Raw genomic sequence first — 17,719 nt, 5'->3', positions numbered from 1 at the left:
TCATTTTCGAGTAAGGCTTTTCCTTATTTTCCAAGCACCACACACAATACAGGCCAGGGAAGGAGAGAATCACAGGAGGGGTACAGCCTCAGTTCCTCATGGGGCTATGAATTCTGCATGCATGGGTAGGAATAAAGTGGCAGCTAGTGACACCCCCACCCCATGTTCCCAAGCCTAAATTGGGTATTACACATGAGAAAATCTAATATCTATGCAGAAATTAAAGATAAAACAAAAATGTGATCATTGCCATCAGAAGCACTCAAGCTTTATTGTGTTTATTATCAAAATATAGCTGCAATATGTAAGCAGGTTGTGTACCTGTGATATTATTTGAATGGTAATCTGTGCAGTCACACCTATGAAGAACTGTGCAGGAACCCTCACCCTCAATCGCCAGCGCCACCCATCCTTCCTCAGTTCAATAGGACTGCTAGGATTTACCACAGCAAATCAATAAAAAAGCTTGATTTTAAAAGCTTCAGTGGAAAGGAGGAGAGTTGCGTGACCAATCAAAGAACATCTGTTATAGGTAAACAACCTTCTTTTCTTCTTTGTGGTCTCTGTACATTCATGCCTATAGGGACATAGCAAGCTAAAACTTATCTGGAAGGTGGTTGCAGAAAGATTAGGCTTTGGGGGGGGGGGAGATTTCAAAAGTGAACCTATCCTCTTGGTCCCAAAAGTAATAGGTAGTCTTCGTACGAAAAAATTTAGGAAGTATCCAAGATAACTTATCAAAGCAAGGAATAAAAGTATACCTCTGTCAACGGATGTGTTGCATCTAGAAAATAATGTTTAATGTGTGGTGGCCTGTTACCAGCTGAATGGAGACACTTTGTGAAAAGGCTGCTGATGCAGAAATCACTCTGGTTGAGTATGCTTGGATCTGAGACAGCAAGGGCTTCTTAGCTGATTCATAAGCAAGGTGATTTAACAGGAGAGTTGTTGGAAGCAATGCTGTACAAGTTTCCTAGCAGTAGCAGACAAATAGGTGTTGAGTTTGGGGGATGGAGCAGTTGTATGCAGACAAAAAGACAAGGTTCAATGGACATTGAGAGTATGAAGTACCGTTTTGGCATCCAAGGTGGGAGAAGGGAATAAAACAGGAAAATAGAGGCCTGTGAGAGGTGAAAAGCTGAGACTACCATTAGGGAGAAACAATAGGCTGGGCCAGGACTTTCTCCTTATGAAATATGCGGAAGGGAGGAATTGAACACAAGCCCAAAAGACCAACAAAGCTCTCCCCCGCAAAGCCTTTGGTTCCAAAAGGCTTGTGGAGTAAATCATTGGCAACGCTTGCATGTTTGTACTACATGCTGCACATCAAAACACAGGAGGCACTCCACATGATCAACTGTGGAGGGAAGCTTTGCTTCACACTTAGAACACTTTCTAAAAAGTGACCTTACTCTGGCCAGGCCACAGCACTGAACTGAAGCTGTTGATATTAGGAGTGGAGGGAGAATACTCATGAGAATTAAAAATGACAAAAGGACAGGGGAAGAAAAAACACCACACTCATAGAAAGGAAAGAGAGAAGAAAAATTGTTAAACAATACTATGAGGAACAAACTCACTTGACTGAATGACCAAGAACAAAGATTCTTCCTGAAGTAAGGCGGTTGAAGAACTGGAGGAAGATAGGCAGAGCAGTCTACAGATTGTGAGAAGCTCCAAAAAGATCTCCAAACTGGGATAGTAGACAACAAAATGGCAAATGCGGTTCAATGTAAGCAAGTATGATGTGATGCCTCTTGGGGCAAAACCCCCCAATATCATATATACTCTGATGGGATCTGAGCTGTCAGTGACTGACCAGGAGAGAGATCTTGGGGTTGTGGTGGACAGCTCATTGAAAGTGTCAACTCACTGCATGGCAGCTGTGAAAAAGGTCAGTTTCATACTAGGGATCATTAGGAAGCGGGTTGAAAATAAAAATGCTATTATTATCATGCCTTCGTACAAATCTATGGTGCAGTCACATCTGGAGTACTGCGTACAGTTTTGGTCACCATATCTTAAGGATATTGTAGAACTGGAAAAGCAGAAGAGGGCAACTGAGATGATCAGGGGCCTGGAGCACCTTCTTTATGAAGCAAGGCTAGAGCATCTGGGGTTCTTTACTTGGGAAAAGAGGCAACTAAGTGGAGACATGATCAAGGTGTATAAAATTATGCATGGAGTAGAGAGGGTGGACAGAGAGTAATTTTTCTCCCTCTCTCACAACACTAGAACCAGGGGTCAGCCCATGAACTTAAGCCTGGGGAATTTAGGACCGACAAGAGAAAGTACTTTTCCACACAGTACATAATTAATCTATGGAATGCCTTTCCATGGGATGTGGTGATGGCCTGGATGGCTTTAAAAGGGACTTAGACAAATTCATGGAGGACAGGTCTATCAATGGCTACTAGCCTGGTGGCTGTGGGCCAGCTCCAGCCTCAGAGGCACGATGCCTCTCAATACCAGTTGCAGAGGAGCAACAGCAGGAGAGAGGGCATGCACATACCTCCTGCCTGTGGGCTCCCCAGAGGCATCTGTTGGGCCACTGTGTGAAACAGGATGCTGGACTAGATGGGCCTTGGCCTGATCCAACAGGGCTGTTCATAAGTGCTATGGCTATTTGAAATTTCATTGTGCCCAGGGAGGAGGTTGCCTGCCTGTGGCTATCAAATTGTTCTTAGCAAAACCTTTAGCACAACTTTAGCGGACAGGGATAGCAAACAGGACATAGGAGTTTTGCAGGAGTTTAGCGGGAAGTGTGCGGGGGAGCCTGGAACAAGTCCCCGTGATCACAAGGATCACAAGGGGCCTGGTGGAGAAGAGAACGTAAGTACATATCCCTCCCTCGTATCTCTCATATTCTTGGGAAAGGCTGTTTGGATAGTTAAATAGCTGACCATTACAGCTGAGACCTATCCTAATAAACTATCTAATAAATGGACAATAAGCTCCCTAAATACTGTAAACAGCCAACTAAAACAGTATGAAGATAGGTCAGCAGGGGAAGGGGCACTTCCCAGTGTATTGCACAGAGTGCCACATGTATGACTATTTGCCCCATGGGCAGAAGTCATGGGTGTGTGCTCGGTCCAAGGAGCTCCTGGCTCACAGGGAACAAATCCATTCCCTCGAGACCAAGGTGGCGGATCTGGAGAAGCTGAGGGAGACAGAGAGGCATGTGGATGAGACCTTTAGGGATGTGATAGAGGCATCCCACTCCAGGGCTGGTAGCTCCTCTGCTGTCAGGGAGAATGAAGGTCTTGGGCGAGGAGGACATCGGTCTGAGGAAGAGGGAAATGCTCCTTTAGAAGGGACCCCTTCCGTGGATGATGAGCCCATATCCTCTCGCACAGGGGATACTCCTCTGGGGGGTGGGGGCCTCCTTGTAGTTGGTGATTCGATCATTAGGGGGATAGAGAGATGGGTTTGTGACCCGCGTGTTGACCGCACGGTGACTTGCCTGCCTGGTGCGAAGGTTGCAGACATTACGCAGTGTCTAGACAGGCTCCTAGGCAGTGCTGGGGAGGAGACAGCTGTCGTGGTGCACGTCGGCACCAACGATGTGGGGAAATGCAGTCGGGAGGTCCTGGAAGCCAAATTTAGGCTGATAGGTAGCATTTTGAAGTCCAGGACCCCCAAGGTAGCATTCTCAGAAATGCTACCTGTTCCACGCGCAAGTACAGTGAGACAGGCAGAGCTGAGGGGTTTCAATGTGTGGATGAGATGTTGGTGCCAGGAGGAGGGGTTTAGATTTGTTAGGCACTGGGACACATTTTGGGGCAAGCAAGGCCTGTACAAAAGGGACGGGCTGCACTTGAACCAAGATGGAACCAGACTGCTGGCGCTTAAAATCAAAAAGGTTGCAGAGCAGCTTTTAAAATGACACTTGGGGAACAGCCAATGGGAGCTGGGCAGTATTCCGTTTGGCAAAAGCCATCCTTTAAAGTGTGAGGCTGCAAAGAATTCAAATAAAACAGATGGGGACGGAGCAGAACTGCATAAAGAGCAGACGGGAGGCTGTGCCAGCAGGTCAAAGAGTCAAAGGAATAGCATACATCAGGGGAAAGATTCAGTGTATAGGTGCTTGTATGCCAGTGCCAGAAGCCTCTGAGCCAAGATAGGTGAGCTGGAGTGCTTGGTTGCTAATGCAGAAATAGACATAGTGGGCATAACAGAAACATGGTGGAACAGTGAGAACCGGTGGGACACTGTTCTCCCTGGGTATAAACTCTATAGGAAGGACAGGGAGGGGCGCCTTGGAGGAGGAGTAGCACTGTATGTTAAAGAAGGGATAGAATCTAACAAGCTAGAAAACCTAGGTGGACTGGAGTCCTCCACAGAAACCCTGTGGGTGACTATACAAGGCCGGAAAGGAATCGTGCTACTGGGGACATGCTATCGCCCTCCGGATCAAAATGCCAACAGTGACTGGGAGTTGCAAGAGGAAATCAGGGAGGCATCAAGGAGAGGCAGGGCTGTAATTATGGGTGATTTCAACTACCCACACATAGACTGGGTAAATTCACATTCAAGTAAGGACAAAGAGGTCAAATTTCTAGATACGCTAAATGACTGTGCCTTAGAACAGTTGGTCATGGAACCGACCAGAGAGAAGGCGACCTTGGATCTAATTCTGAGTGACACCCAGGACCTGGTGCGTGATGTCATTGTCATCGACCCTTTAGGGAACAGTGACCACAGTGCCATCAAATTCAGCATACATGCGGGGAGAGAATCACCAAGGATGTCAAACACAGACATTTTAAATTTCAAAAGAGGAAACTTCTCCAAAATGAGGAGTATGGTGAAAAGAAAGCTGAGGGGGGAAATCAGGAGAGTCACTTCGCTCCAGAGTGCATGGAGTTTACTCAAAACCACAATACTAGAAGCCCAGTTAGATTGTATACCCAAAAGGAAGAAAGGTACCACTAAGTCCAGGAGGATGCCAGCATGGCTAACGGGTACCGTCAAGGAAGCCATAAAAGGGAAGAAGACTTCCTTCCAAAATTGGAAGGCCTGTCCAAACGAAAAGAACAGAAAGGAACACAAACTCTGGCAAAAGAAATGCAAGGTGACAATAAGGGAGGCAAAAAGAGAGTTTGAGGAACATTTAGCCAAAAGTATCAAGGGGAATAACAAAAACTTCTTTAAGTACATCAGAAGCAGGAAACCTGCCAGGGAGGCGGTTGGGCCATTAGACAATGAGGGAGTGAAAGGGATTATCAAGGAGGATATGGAGGTTGCAGAGAAACTGAATGAGTTCTTTGCGTCTGTCTTCACGGCAGAGGATACTGAGCATATACCTGTTCCTGAACCAGGCTTTTTAGGGATGGAGGCTAGAGAGCTGAGTCTGATAGAAGTGACAAGGGATGATATTCTAAACTGTCTGGAAAAACTGAAAGCTAACAAATCACCAGGGCCGGATGGCATCCATCTAAGAGTCCTCAAAGAACTCAAATGTGAAATTGCCGACCTCCTTGCTAAAATATTTAACTTATCCCTGAAATCGGGCTCTGTACCAGAGGACTGGAGAGTAGCGAATGTAACACCAATTTTTAAAAAGGGATCCAGGGGCGATCCGGGAAATTACAGGCCGGTTAGCCTAACATCCGTTCCAGGCAAATTGATGGAAAGCATCCTCAAGAATAAAATTGTAAAGCACCTAGAAGAACAGGCCCTGCTGGGAGAGAGCCAGCATGGCTTCCGCAAAGGTAAATCTTGCCTCACCAACCTTTTGGACTTCTTTGAGAGTGTCAACAAGTATGTGGATCAAGGTGATCCAGTTGACATAGTCTACCTGGACTTCCAAAAAGCTTTTGACAAAGTTCCTCATCAAAGACTCCTGAGGAAACTTAGCTGTCATGGGATAAAGGGACAAGTACATGTGTGGATTGCTAACTGGTTGAAAGACAGAAAACAGAGGGTAGGTATAAATGGAGAGTTTTCACAATGGAGGGGAAATAAGAAGTGGAGTCCCCCAGGAATCTGTACTGAGACCACTGCTTTTTAATGTATTTATAAAGGATCTTGAAGCTGGGGTAAGCAGTGAGGTGGCCAAATTTGCAGATGATACCAAACTCTTCCGGGTAGTGAAATCCAAAACGGATTGTGAGCAGCTCCAAAAGGATCTCTGCAAACTGGGGGAGTGGGCGACAAAATGGCAAATGCGGTTCAATGTTAGCAAGTGTAAAGTGATGCACATTGGGACCAAAAACCCCAACTTCAAGTATATGCTGATGGGATCTGAGCTGTCGGTGACAGACCAGGAAAGGGATCTTGGGGTTGTGGTTGACAGCTCGTTGAAAGTGTCTATTCAATGTGCGGCAGCTGTGAAAAAGGCAAATTCCATGCTAGGGATCATTAGGAAGGGGATTGAAAATAAAACGGCTAACATTATAATGCCCTTATACAAAACTATGGTGTGACCACACTTGGAGTACTGTGTACAATTCTGGTCACCACATCTTAAAAAGGACATTGTTGAACTGGAGAAGGTACGGAAGAGGGCAACCAAGATGATCAGGGGCCTAGAGCACCTTTCTTACGAGGCAAGACTACAACACCTGGGGCTTTTTAGTTTAGAAAGAAGACGTCTGCGGGGAGACATGATAGAGGTCTATAAAATCATGCATGGCGTGGAGAAAGTGAGATTCCCTCTCACACAACACTAGAACCAGGGGTCACTCCATGAAATTGATTGCCAGGAGGTCTAGGACCAACAAACGGAAGTACTTTTTCACACAACGCGTGATCCACTTGTGGAACACTCTGCCACAGGATGTGGTGACGGCCAACAACCTGGATGGCTTTAAGAGGGGTTTGGATGACTTCATGGAGGAGAGGTCTATCAATGGCTACTAGTCAGAGGGCTGTGGGCCACCTCCAGCCTCAAGGGTGTGCCTCTGAGTACCAGTTGCAGGGGAGTAATGGCAGGAGAGAGGGCACGCCCTCAACTCCTGCCTGTGGCTTCCAGCGGCATCTGGTGGGCCACTGTGCGAAACAGGATGCTGGACTAGATGGGCCTTGAGCCTGATCCAGCAGGGCTGTTCTTATGTTCTTATGTAACTCTTGTACAGGGCAAAATTGGGCACTTATGCTAACTTTGATCTACTTGAGAGGGTCCAATCTGGATTAAGTGCCCTCTTTATAACACTGAGATGTGTTGCCAATGCTTTACTAGGGCTGGAAACAGGCTTGATTAGAGTAGAAGCCAGAATTTGGACAGCCATTATTAATTTCTGACTTAAGCTTAATTATACTCCTGTAGGACTGACAGCCTTGATATTGGTGGATAATTTCCAATCTGCCTGGCAGAGTTGTATAGGGGATAAGTTGTTTCTTATGGTTTCTCTTCCAATTTTCTACTTTCCTTGGGTATGAGCCGTCAATGGAAATTCTTCAACAGCATATATCTTTGAACCAAGGAATGATATAAATTTGCTGCCTAGTTCTTATGTGTTTATAGAGGATTCCCTCAGTATCTCATAGTTGCTAACAGGGATTCCCAGATGTTGTTGACTACAATTCCCATAATCTCCAAGCAAAAGTCATTGCAGCTGGGGATTCTGGGAGTTGTAGTTAACAATATCTGGGAATCCCTGTTAGCAACTATGAGATACTGAGGGAATCCTCTATAAACACACAAGAGCCCTATCTTTCATCTTTGACATACTCCAAATATCGCTGGGCATTTTCTAGGGCTTGTTTCAATGCCTTCCCTTTGGCATTACTGGAAGGTGGATTTCAATTTATACTGTTTCACAGCAACAATGCCCTTGTGACACTAGTGAGATCGAAACAATAAAACTCATGTTCTTTTGCAATGTTGTTTCTATCAAGATTTAATTTTACCATTTTTAGTGAAATTCCCAGGACACTTAGTTTTTCACTTTTAGTGAAATTCCCAGGACTATGTTAAATTTATTTTAGAGGATAGATATTCCATACCACCTATAAAGTAGCTAAATTTCATTTTTTAGCATCTAGGGCATGTTGTATGCTTGTCTAGTCAATATGAGTAAATGATATAATCAACTATAGTGATGTATGTATGATTTGTATAAAATGTTTTTATCCTGTTGGTCACTGACTGTAATAAAGATTGACTGACCAAGTATAGATACAGTAGTACACTTCCCATCTGTACAATACATTTGAGGGGCCTGTACCCAGATTCACTTTTAAAATGAACACAGGTCATTTTACACTCATTCACACAAAAACATGTACCTGAATTTACTGTCTGCTCATTTGTACAACAGAATATCGGATTAGGCTAGCATCTTGTGGTATCTTAAAGACAAACATATTCATTTTGGCATCAGCTTTGTGGACTATGGTCTACTTCAGCACAGCCATGTAATATTATCCTCTGTAGCAGCTGAGGATAACTTCATAGCTCCCATGCAGTGGCCTGTATTCCACAAAAGCTGATGCCACCTCAGCATTTGAGGTGCCTCAAGAGTCTGTTTTTTGCGGCAACAGACTATGGCTGCTCTGGAAGTTGTCCTGTACAAGTTCTTCAGTTTTACTAGATGTCTGCTCTGTGTCCAATGCTACCACACCTAGGCTTAACAATCATGACAGAATATTATCTAGCAAGTAGGTCTTGGGTTTGTAAGGCAGGTCAGACTATTTTCCCTTCCATCGCACAAACACCCAAGATGATCTTGAGCATCTCAGACTCTTGCAACCTTGTTACCTCCCACATTACAGGCTTGCTAATTAGCAATTTATTAATGGACCTCTTAAGTAAGCTTCTTATTACAGCGACATGAACATGATTTTAAAAACACACCACACACCCTTGGGAACTTCTCCTGAGGCTAACAGCAGTATTGCTACAGCTTTTGATCACAGCAGGATTGGATTTCTGAGGAACATTGAAACTGCAGCTTCCTGCAAACAAATATAATGGTTCTTCATGAACCCTGCCACCTACTAAGATAATCAGGGGAGGTGCAGTTGCCACAGGCTTGCTTGGTGGTGACTCAAAATTGGCCTTTGTCTAGAGTAGCCCAAATGAAGCTAGACTCTCCCCATCTCTGGTTGTTTACACCTGGTTTTAGGGTTCTCACATTTTATTTATGGTAACTTTAATCTTTTTAATATGATTTCTAGGTTTTAGCTGCTGTTTTAAGTTGTAAACTACCCTGAGATTTTATATGGGGCAGTTTATAAATGCATAAAATAAATAAATGGTTGACATGATATGATCAAAATAGTCTATGTCAGGGATTCTCAATGTTGGGGCCCCAGGTGTTATTGTACTTCAACTCCCATAATCCCCAACTGAAGGCCACTGGGGATTATGGATTATGGGAGTTGAAGTCAAATAACATCTAGGGACCCAACATTGAGAATCCCTGGTCTATGTAATGCCTATCTTGTCCTTTTCAATGGGATTTCACTGAGAAATTTTCCTTATGTAGGCCAATGTCTCTTTATAAAAGACTTCTGTTCATTTGGTTGGTAAGTATAGGAAACACAGATGAAGTGAACTGCCAGTAAGAATGGGAGTAAGAACTCAGTGGGATACATGCTTGTGATTGTAATCTAAATTATCTTTTAAACGAGGAATCTAAAAAATTATTTTGGATCAGTTTCAGCAATTATAAAACTAAGTTTGTCAAGCTTTGTGAAATCACATTTGCTTTAAAACATATTATTGTGTTTTCCCTACAACCAAGTATATTCCTTAAATATATTCAAAGCATTGTGTACTTTGCACAAAATGTAAATCAATTCCACGTCACAACAATTTTCTTCTGCATGGTCTTCTGTGTCTTGCACCTTCGGACTGCGCCTGCACGTAGACCAATTCGGAACGTTCCAAGCTTCTTTTGAGTTCAGGCAGGAGTCCCGCCCCATCCCCTTATGTGCCAGTGCAAAGCTCCTATTCCTCAGTTTTTCTCTGTCTGCCGGCTAGAAGACACTTCTCTGAGCTTTTAACGAACAAAACGACAAACATTCAGAGCAGTTCAGTTCTCCCGCTATCGTTTTTGTTGCATCCCCAGTCCCCTCCCCCCAATCTTATTCACTTTCCTTTCAGAGTTCCTCTCCTGTTCGTCTGCATTTTTATTTTCCTCAGTCCCACCCCCTGCCCCAGGGCCTTTATCCTGCGTATGGCACCAAAAGGCACTTTTAAAAGGTGTACTCACTTGCCGTGTCTCCAAACTTCCATCGATGGATGGCCATAGATAGTGTTTATTTTGCCTGGGAGAATTGCATGTGGCAGACATCTGTGGCCAATGCCTAAACTTTACCAAACAAGCCCGTAAAAATAGGGCTTCGAGACTTTGTTCGTAGTTGACCCCGAATGCACCCACCCCTGGCCACCTCAACTTGCACAACGCTGCCTGCTGAACCAGAGGCTGGCCAGTTGCCAAAAGGACACCCTGCTTCCTTGGCTCAAAGCTCACACCCTGCTGCTTACGACTCAGGTGATGATGAAGCAGCACATCAAGAGGAAGATGTTGAGGGTTCCCTTTCAGCACAATCTGAAGATGCATCCGATACCACTCGCTTTCCAGACCAGGGATCCTTATTGCAGATAATATGAAGACCCCTGGGAGGATCGTTATGGGCCATATTCTAGAACTTACCATCCTCAGTCTCGATCACCTCACAGCCATACTCATGACCCTCCAAATCCTAGGGGTCAAACCAGTACCCTGTATAAACAGGAACCTTGACCCCAAATGCACCCACCCCTGGCCACCTTGACTTGCACAATGCTGCCTGCTGAACCCGAGGCTGGCCAGTTGCCAAAAGGACACCCTGCTTCCTCGGCTCAAAGCTCACACTAAAGTCCTTCCTACCTCTCCTCTGACCGTTCCTTTTGTTCTCCCAGATTCCCTCAATACGGACGGAAACAATTCCAATACGCTAAACCTTTGCCTCAAACTCATGCAGCCTACCTATCCGAATAAACAATGACTCCTCCTGGTCGACCCAGGTCGGTACTCACCTCTCACTCATGGGTCCTTACCATCATCAGGATAGGCTATGCGCTGGAATTCTCCAATGACCCCCCCAACTCTCCTCCCCTCATCACCACCCCTACAGAAACCCTTTCAAACAGAATCAATTTCTTGAAAGACACAATGGTGTCTTTCTGTGAGAGACATCATCAAACCTGTACCTCCTATGGTCAGTCCAGGTTTTTAGTCCCCATACTCCACAATCCCCAACCCAGATGGAGGCGTATGTATCATCCTCAACCTCAGGGGTCTTAACTCTTGCATCACCTACAAATGCTTCTGTATGGTGACTATCCTGTTCATCCTCACTCTCTTACGCAAAGTGTGGTTCACGGCCTTAGACGCCCATATCACCTGATTATCTGGCCTCGACATCGGAAATTCCTCGGTTTCAAGATCGGAGATGCCACTTATCAATTCAAGTCTCTCCCCTTCAGGCTAGCATTGGTGCTCTGAGTCTTTACAAAATGTATGGCACCAGTGGTAGCCTTCCTCCAAGAGTCTGGCATTCAACTTTTCCCATATTTAAACAATTGGTTGATTGTGGCAGACTTGCCAGCACAGGTCACCTCCTCCATATGCCTCACGATCAACCTCCTCGACGACCTTGGTCTTACCATCAACTATGTGAAGTCACAACCGGTCCCCACCACGGTAATAGAATTCCTAGGACTGCTCGTTTACTCACATCTGGCCATGAGTCTCCAGCCTCTGCAGGATACACACTTTGCTAACCTCGGCATCCAGAGTCACCTCCAGGGTACACCACTCAGTGACAACCATCCAATGCCTCCTTGGCCACATGGCCTCCACTACATATGTTCTCCTTCACACACAACTTTATTATTATTATTTTTACATTTATATCCCGCTCTTCCTCCAAAGAGCCTAGAGCAGTGTGCTACATACTTGAGTTTCTCCTCACATCAACCCTGTGAAGTATGTTGGGCTGAGAGAGAAGTGACTGGCCCAGAGTCACCCAGCTAGTATCATGGCTGAATGGGGATTTGAACTTGGGTCTCCCGGGTCCTAGTCCAGCACTCTAACCACTACACCATGCTGGGTCTTCCAAAGTTGGTTACTTCTCAACTTCGATCACCAGAATGACCCCACCCCCGCCCAACATCTCCGCTTACCTCCACATGTGAGACACTCTACACTGGTGGACCACTTTCAGTAGGTGCCCCTTTCCACCCCATAAAACCTACCAGTATACTTACCGCAGAAGCAGGCTGGGGAGTGCACATGCAAGACCTTCATCTCAGCGGCCTCTGGTCCCCCAAACGAGGCTGCCACCATATCAATTTTCTATAACTCCTAGCCATCTACAAAGCCCTTAAGGGGTTTCTTCTCCTCCTTCACAACTTGGTGGTAGTGATTCAAACAGACAATACCATGGCGAAGGCATATATAAACAGACAAGGGGGCATGGGTTCCAGAACCCTTATGTACCTTACTATGACCCTATGGATATGGTGCATTACAACATATGGCCACATGCAATCCACATTCAAGTCGCGGCCAACTCAGAAGCAGACGCCTTAAGCAGACTCCGCATGGACACACACACGAATGGCATTTGTAAAGATCTGTCCTACTGTCCCTCTTGAAAAGGCGGGGGATGCCAACAATAGACCTTTTCACAACCTCACTCAATGCCCAATGCCCTCTTTTGCTCCTGAGTGGGCATAGGCCCAGATTCAATGGGAGACATGTTTGCTATCACTTGGAAAGGCCTCTTCGCCTACCTCTTCACACCTACCATGTGTACTCCTCAAGATACAACAAGAGGACCTGAACTGCATCCTTGCGGCCCCTTGGTGGCCTCGCCACCCATGGTTCCCCACCCTCCTAAAACTGTCAGCCGGGGTCCATGTCCCTCTTCCACTAGACAACCATTTCCTTACATAAGCAGATGGCAAGATCCTGCACCCAGATTTATGCAGCCTCAGACTTACAGCTTGGAGGACATAACCTCCTTTCTGCTCGAACTTCCAAGAATCCTTTCAATAGCCAGAAAACCGTCAACACACACCTCCTATTCATCCAAATGGAAACGCTTCCGATCGTTCCTAAGAGCGACGGCTCGACCTGCCGATCTGTTGACCACTGTGACTATTTGTGCATACCTCCTTTAACTAAAGAAGGGCCTCAAAATTTCATCGCTCCAGGTCCACCTGGCAGCGATCGTGGCACATATGTCACCCACTACATCTTCATGATTCCGGAAACTGACAATTAAATAGTTCCCGAAGGGGCTTCAACACAAGTTTCCGGACGCTCTGATCATGGCACTGTCTTGGCACCTCTCATTAGCACTTTCTTGTCTAATGAATCTGCCATTTGAACCCCTTGCAACCGCTGATCTCCGTCTCCTCTCCTGGAAAGCAGCTTTCCTGGTTGCAATTACATCTGCCTGCCGAATAAGCTTCGAGCTCTCCAGGTAGAACCCGCATCTAGTATTCCATAGGGACAAAGTTGTGATGTGACTTGATGTCGTTTTTCTGCCAAAGGTTGTATCTTCTTTTCATTGTTCTCAGCCATTAGTTCTCCCAACGTTTTTTCTTTCAGCTACTGGGATTCTGCCCAACGTAAACTGCATGCTCTTGATGTGCACAGAGCACTGGCCTTCTATGTTCACCAAATGGCCCTGTGGCTCATTTCTACCTCCTTGTTCGTCTCCTTTTCAACGCCACACAAGGGCAAACAAGTATCTCAAAGTCTCCTGCTGGATTGTGAACACCATCCACCTGGCCTATCAAATTGCTAAAGTGCCTCTTCCCTTACCAAATAAAGGCCCATTTCACTAGAGCTATATCCACTTCTGCAGCCTTCAACCACTTGGTACCCTTGGACGTCATCAGCTCTCACTGGCAGTCTGCCTTTGGGAAAACTGTTTTATAGTCACTCTTTGCTTGACTCCCATCTCCAGGTAAGCCTCAGCTTGCGATGCATCTGACAATGTAAGGCACAGAAGACCATTCAGAAGAATGACAGTTTGCTTACCTGTAACTTTGGTTCTTCTAGTGGTCCTCTGTGCTCCTCCACACCCTCCTTCCTCCCCTCTTTCTCAAGGTTCATTACAGTGGACTCAGACTGAGGAATAGGAGCCTTGCACAGGCACATAAGGGGATAGGGGCAGGACTCCCGCCTGAACTCCAAAAGAAGCTTGGAATGTTTTAAATTGGTCTATGCGCAGGTGCAAAGACCGAGGGTGTAAGAGCACAGAGGACCACTAGAAGAACCAAAGTTACAGGTAAGCAACCTGCCATTCTAACCAGATAATGGGAATTCTGTAACCTGTAGAAATTAAGCAAGTCAAAGAGATTTGGAAAATTTCTATGACTTGGAAGAATTTATTACATGTTTGTGAATCAAGGGGTGTAGTGACAGTCTTGAGAGAGGACTAGGTCTCAGAGTAACTGCTTGGAAGGTAAGTCTCTTCAAATAAGGAAGAAAACCTAGGACAATCAAATCGCTTGGCCCAACTCAGTGATGCACAGGTTTTACTGAACAACAGCCTATAGAGAAGTAGGGAAGGGTGTGTTAAGAGTTCAGTTCTTCCCTGGAGGCCTCTGAAGGTCTGATCAGCAACTACTATAGGACAAAGGGGTCCAATAGCCTTGGGCTGGGAATCAACTGGGAGTTCCTGACCTGGAAGTAGGAAGATATGGACCAGTTTAGCTACACATGTCAGGGAATTTATTTTTGTTTACATGCTTGGATCTGACTGCATGGTTCTTGTAGTTCCCGGGGAAGGATTTTACTTGAATGGAAGCAGCGATTGTTGATGCCTGTAGTTTTCCTTATCATTCAGTTATTAATACATTTAATAATAATATTTAATATAATAATAATAATAATAATAATAATAATAATAATAATAAATTATTAGAATGCCACTCCTTATTGAGTCCTGCCCTAGTCACAAGCTCCTGAAGGCCTGCTCAAGTCTTTCTTGTAGGGAGGGGTTTTCCACTTTACTCTCCCAGAATATTCCCTTGGTAGGGTGAATCTGCTCATATTAAAAAAGTGAATGGTGGCCGCCAACCTGGGACTTCTCAAAGCTAGAGGAGGGATTGTGTATCCCCCCCCCCCTTATCATTGTTACAAGGGGAGAAGTAAAAGGCCATGTGGGGCACTTAAACTCCATTTTAATAAAGAAAGTTTTTCCCAGTCACCCACTCTGGCTTCCAAGATTTCAGTAGCATTGCCCACAAGCATCTCTCTCGCCCATAAGGGCTAAAGTTGCTTCCCCCGCTTCCAGTGAAAGACCATTTTCTCAGAAGTTGAATTCTGCACCCAGCCTTGTGAGGCTAAAGGATGCAAATTGTCCCAAGGTCACCCAAGAAGCCTCCTGGCAAGTGGCAATTCAGCCTGGTTCTTATGCTTGTCCTACTTTAGCTTACTTCTTTTAGCTCTGCAATTCCATTCCCCCCCGCCATTTTCTACATCCTCTTTCCCCACTACTTAATTATGAACATAACACCATCCTCAACAATCCCACTGTGATAATTTATAAGCCACCGTTTTGAGATGGAAGCTTGCTTGCATAACCCAATTTTGAGTAGGCATGTGAAATTGCCTGCAACCTCCTTGGTGTCATTCTCCCATCACCCCACGCCAATGCCACTAAGTTTAAGAAAACTAAACTGGGAGAGAGGCCATATTCTGTAAAACAAATGCTTGGCATAGAGAAAGCCCTTAGTCAAGAGGCAACAATACTGGACTAGATGGACCAGTGGTTTGACACAGTAAAATACAGCTTCATATATCCATCTTTGTAGTTCAAAGCAATTTGAACATTCAGCAGGTCTATTAAGAAAGACCTTGAAGACATGGTGCTTTGAAACTATAGCAATCAAACAAAACTTGGAAGAGTACTGCAAATTTTTAGCTGATAGAATGTTTAAGTAGTTGGTATTAATTATTATAAGTGAAAACACTGTGGAGGGATTAAAAATGTTGCAAAATTGAGCATCCAAAAAAACAAAAACAAAACACAAACTTGTAGGCAGCTGACAACTAGGTGCCTGGGATTGTTCCAACCCTGTTTACTACAGTTGTGGCATCATAATAGGTCAAAATCTAGTTGACAACCTGTGAAGGGTTCCATAGGAAGTTGATTGAGATCCAGTAAATGGAGCAAAATTACACTTTGTGTGTGGTTCAGTTTTGTTTCAAGTGAAAATATTAGTTCAGTACTTACCAAGTTCCAGATTGACTCCTTGAACGAAGTACTAAGAAAACATGGTAAACAATGTTTTTCTCCTATATTAATTTTAAAACTCTAAAAAGGAACCTTCAATGAGATGACTAGTTGGCTGGATGAAAGGTCAGAATTTCTGTCTTGGAGTATTCTAAAGAAGTTGGGCATGACAGTTGGAGTGCGGAAGAGAAAGGATTCTGAAGAAAGCATCACACAGCTGAAGAGCAGAGCAAGAACAAGGGGAAGAAAATGAGCAGAGAGTGAGTGATGAGGAATAAGGAAGTGAATAAAAGTAAACCAAATAAAATTGGATGAAGAACAGAGAAAACAAGAATAAATAAGGTCACATTGCATGGATGGAAATGCACTGGGGAGAGGGATCAGACAGCCCATTTCTTTGCTTAAAAAAATGGGCAACTGGGAGGAGACAATTTCCAGTGATGGAAGAGGGTATATCTTCCCTGCCAGCAACTTTTCTACTTTTAATTCCCCCATCACCTCCCACTCGTGAGGTTCCAGATATGTTTACCCTTGCAAACATGCACAGAGCCCCACCTGGAAGGGAGAGGCAAGAGAAACAGGAGTCTGTGTGTGGCACAGAAGTGGGTGGAAAAGAAATTAAGTACCCCACTCCTGTCCCCTGCTAACTGCATGTGTGCTTATACTGTCCTATAAAGGTAAAGTATAAAGGAACCCCACCACCCATTGGGATCATCAGGAGAGGTCCATTTGCATTTACCACCGGCTTGTCTGGTGGCTACTCAGGGATGGGCCTTTTTCGTTGCTGCCCCAAGGCTTTGGAATGTGCTCCCTAGAGAAATAAGAGCCTCCCCATCTCTGACAATTTTTTAAAAGTCTTTAGAGATCCATCTGTTCACCCAGGCTTTTAACTGACAGTTTTGATTGTTTTCAATGTTGTTTTAGAATATTATTTTAATTTTTTTAAAATTGTGTTTTAAATTTATTTTTTTTGTTTTTAACTAATGTTTTAATGTTTGTTTGTTTTTAATCTTGTTGTAAACTGCCCAGAGATGCAAGTTTTGGGTGGTATAGAAGTATGTAGAATAAATAAATACATGACCAAAGAGGCACCTTTTAAAAAAAGGTGATTCTCTTTATTTAGTGGAGGGAGAGCAACTGGCCCTATCCATCCCCAGCGCAGCATCCCTCCAATGGCTGTTGCTGATGTCTATCTTATGTTTCTTTTTAAGACTGTGAGCCCTTTGGGGACAGGGAGCCATTTTTTAAATTTATATCTCTGTAAACCGCTTAGTGAACTTTTGTTGAAAATAGGAATATAAATATTAGTCATATTTCTCCACTGAAGACTACCTCCTCCCAACAGTGCTTTCCAGCAAGGAGGAGGAGCCGCCTTCGAGTGCTCTTAAACACATTTGTACATAGATAGTTCAGCTTGAAACCTTTATCCAGGAAGGCAAGTTCTTGACTATCTACTTTGGCTTTAGAAATGCGTTTTAAGCAGTCTAGTTTTTAAACCAAGAATGCATAGTGCTGGGTTTCA

At 44.6% G+C, this 17,719-nt stretch overlaps 1 protein-coding gene across 5 annotated transcripts in view; it reads left to right on the top strand.

The window, feature by feature from the left end:
* Positions 1-16,319: 16,319 nt before the first annotated feature.
* PPP2R5E (protein phosphatase 2 regulatory subunit B'epsilon) overlaps positions 16,320-17,719 on the top strand; it is a 110,064-nt gene continuing 108,664 nt past the window's right edge. For 3 of the 5 annotated variants that reach the window (XM_053287437.1, XM_053287441.1, XM_053287435.1), the window contains exon 1: positions 16,320-16,457. The gene's annotated coding sequence lies outside the window, so the exon portion shown is untranslated. Of the gene's footprint in view, positions 16,540-17,719 lie in introns of all 5 variants that reach the window. The other 2 variants (XM_053287438.1, XM_053287436.1) reach the window with 1 other exon arrangement.

Source organism: Hemicordylus capensis, chromosome 1 (genome assembly GCF_027244095.1).
Source record: "Hemicordylus capensis ecotype Gifberg chromosome 1, rHemCap1.1.pri, whole genome shotgun sequence".
NCBI lineage: Eukaryota > Metazoa > Chordata > Lepidosauria > Squamata > Cordylidae > Hemicordylus > Hemicordylus capensis.
This window is presented reverse-complemented; position numbering and strand designations above follow the sequence as displayed.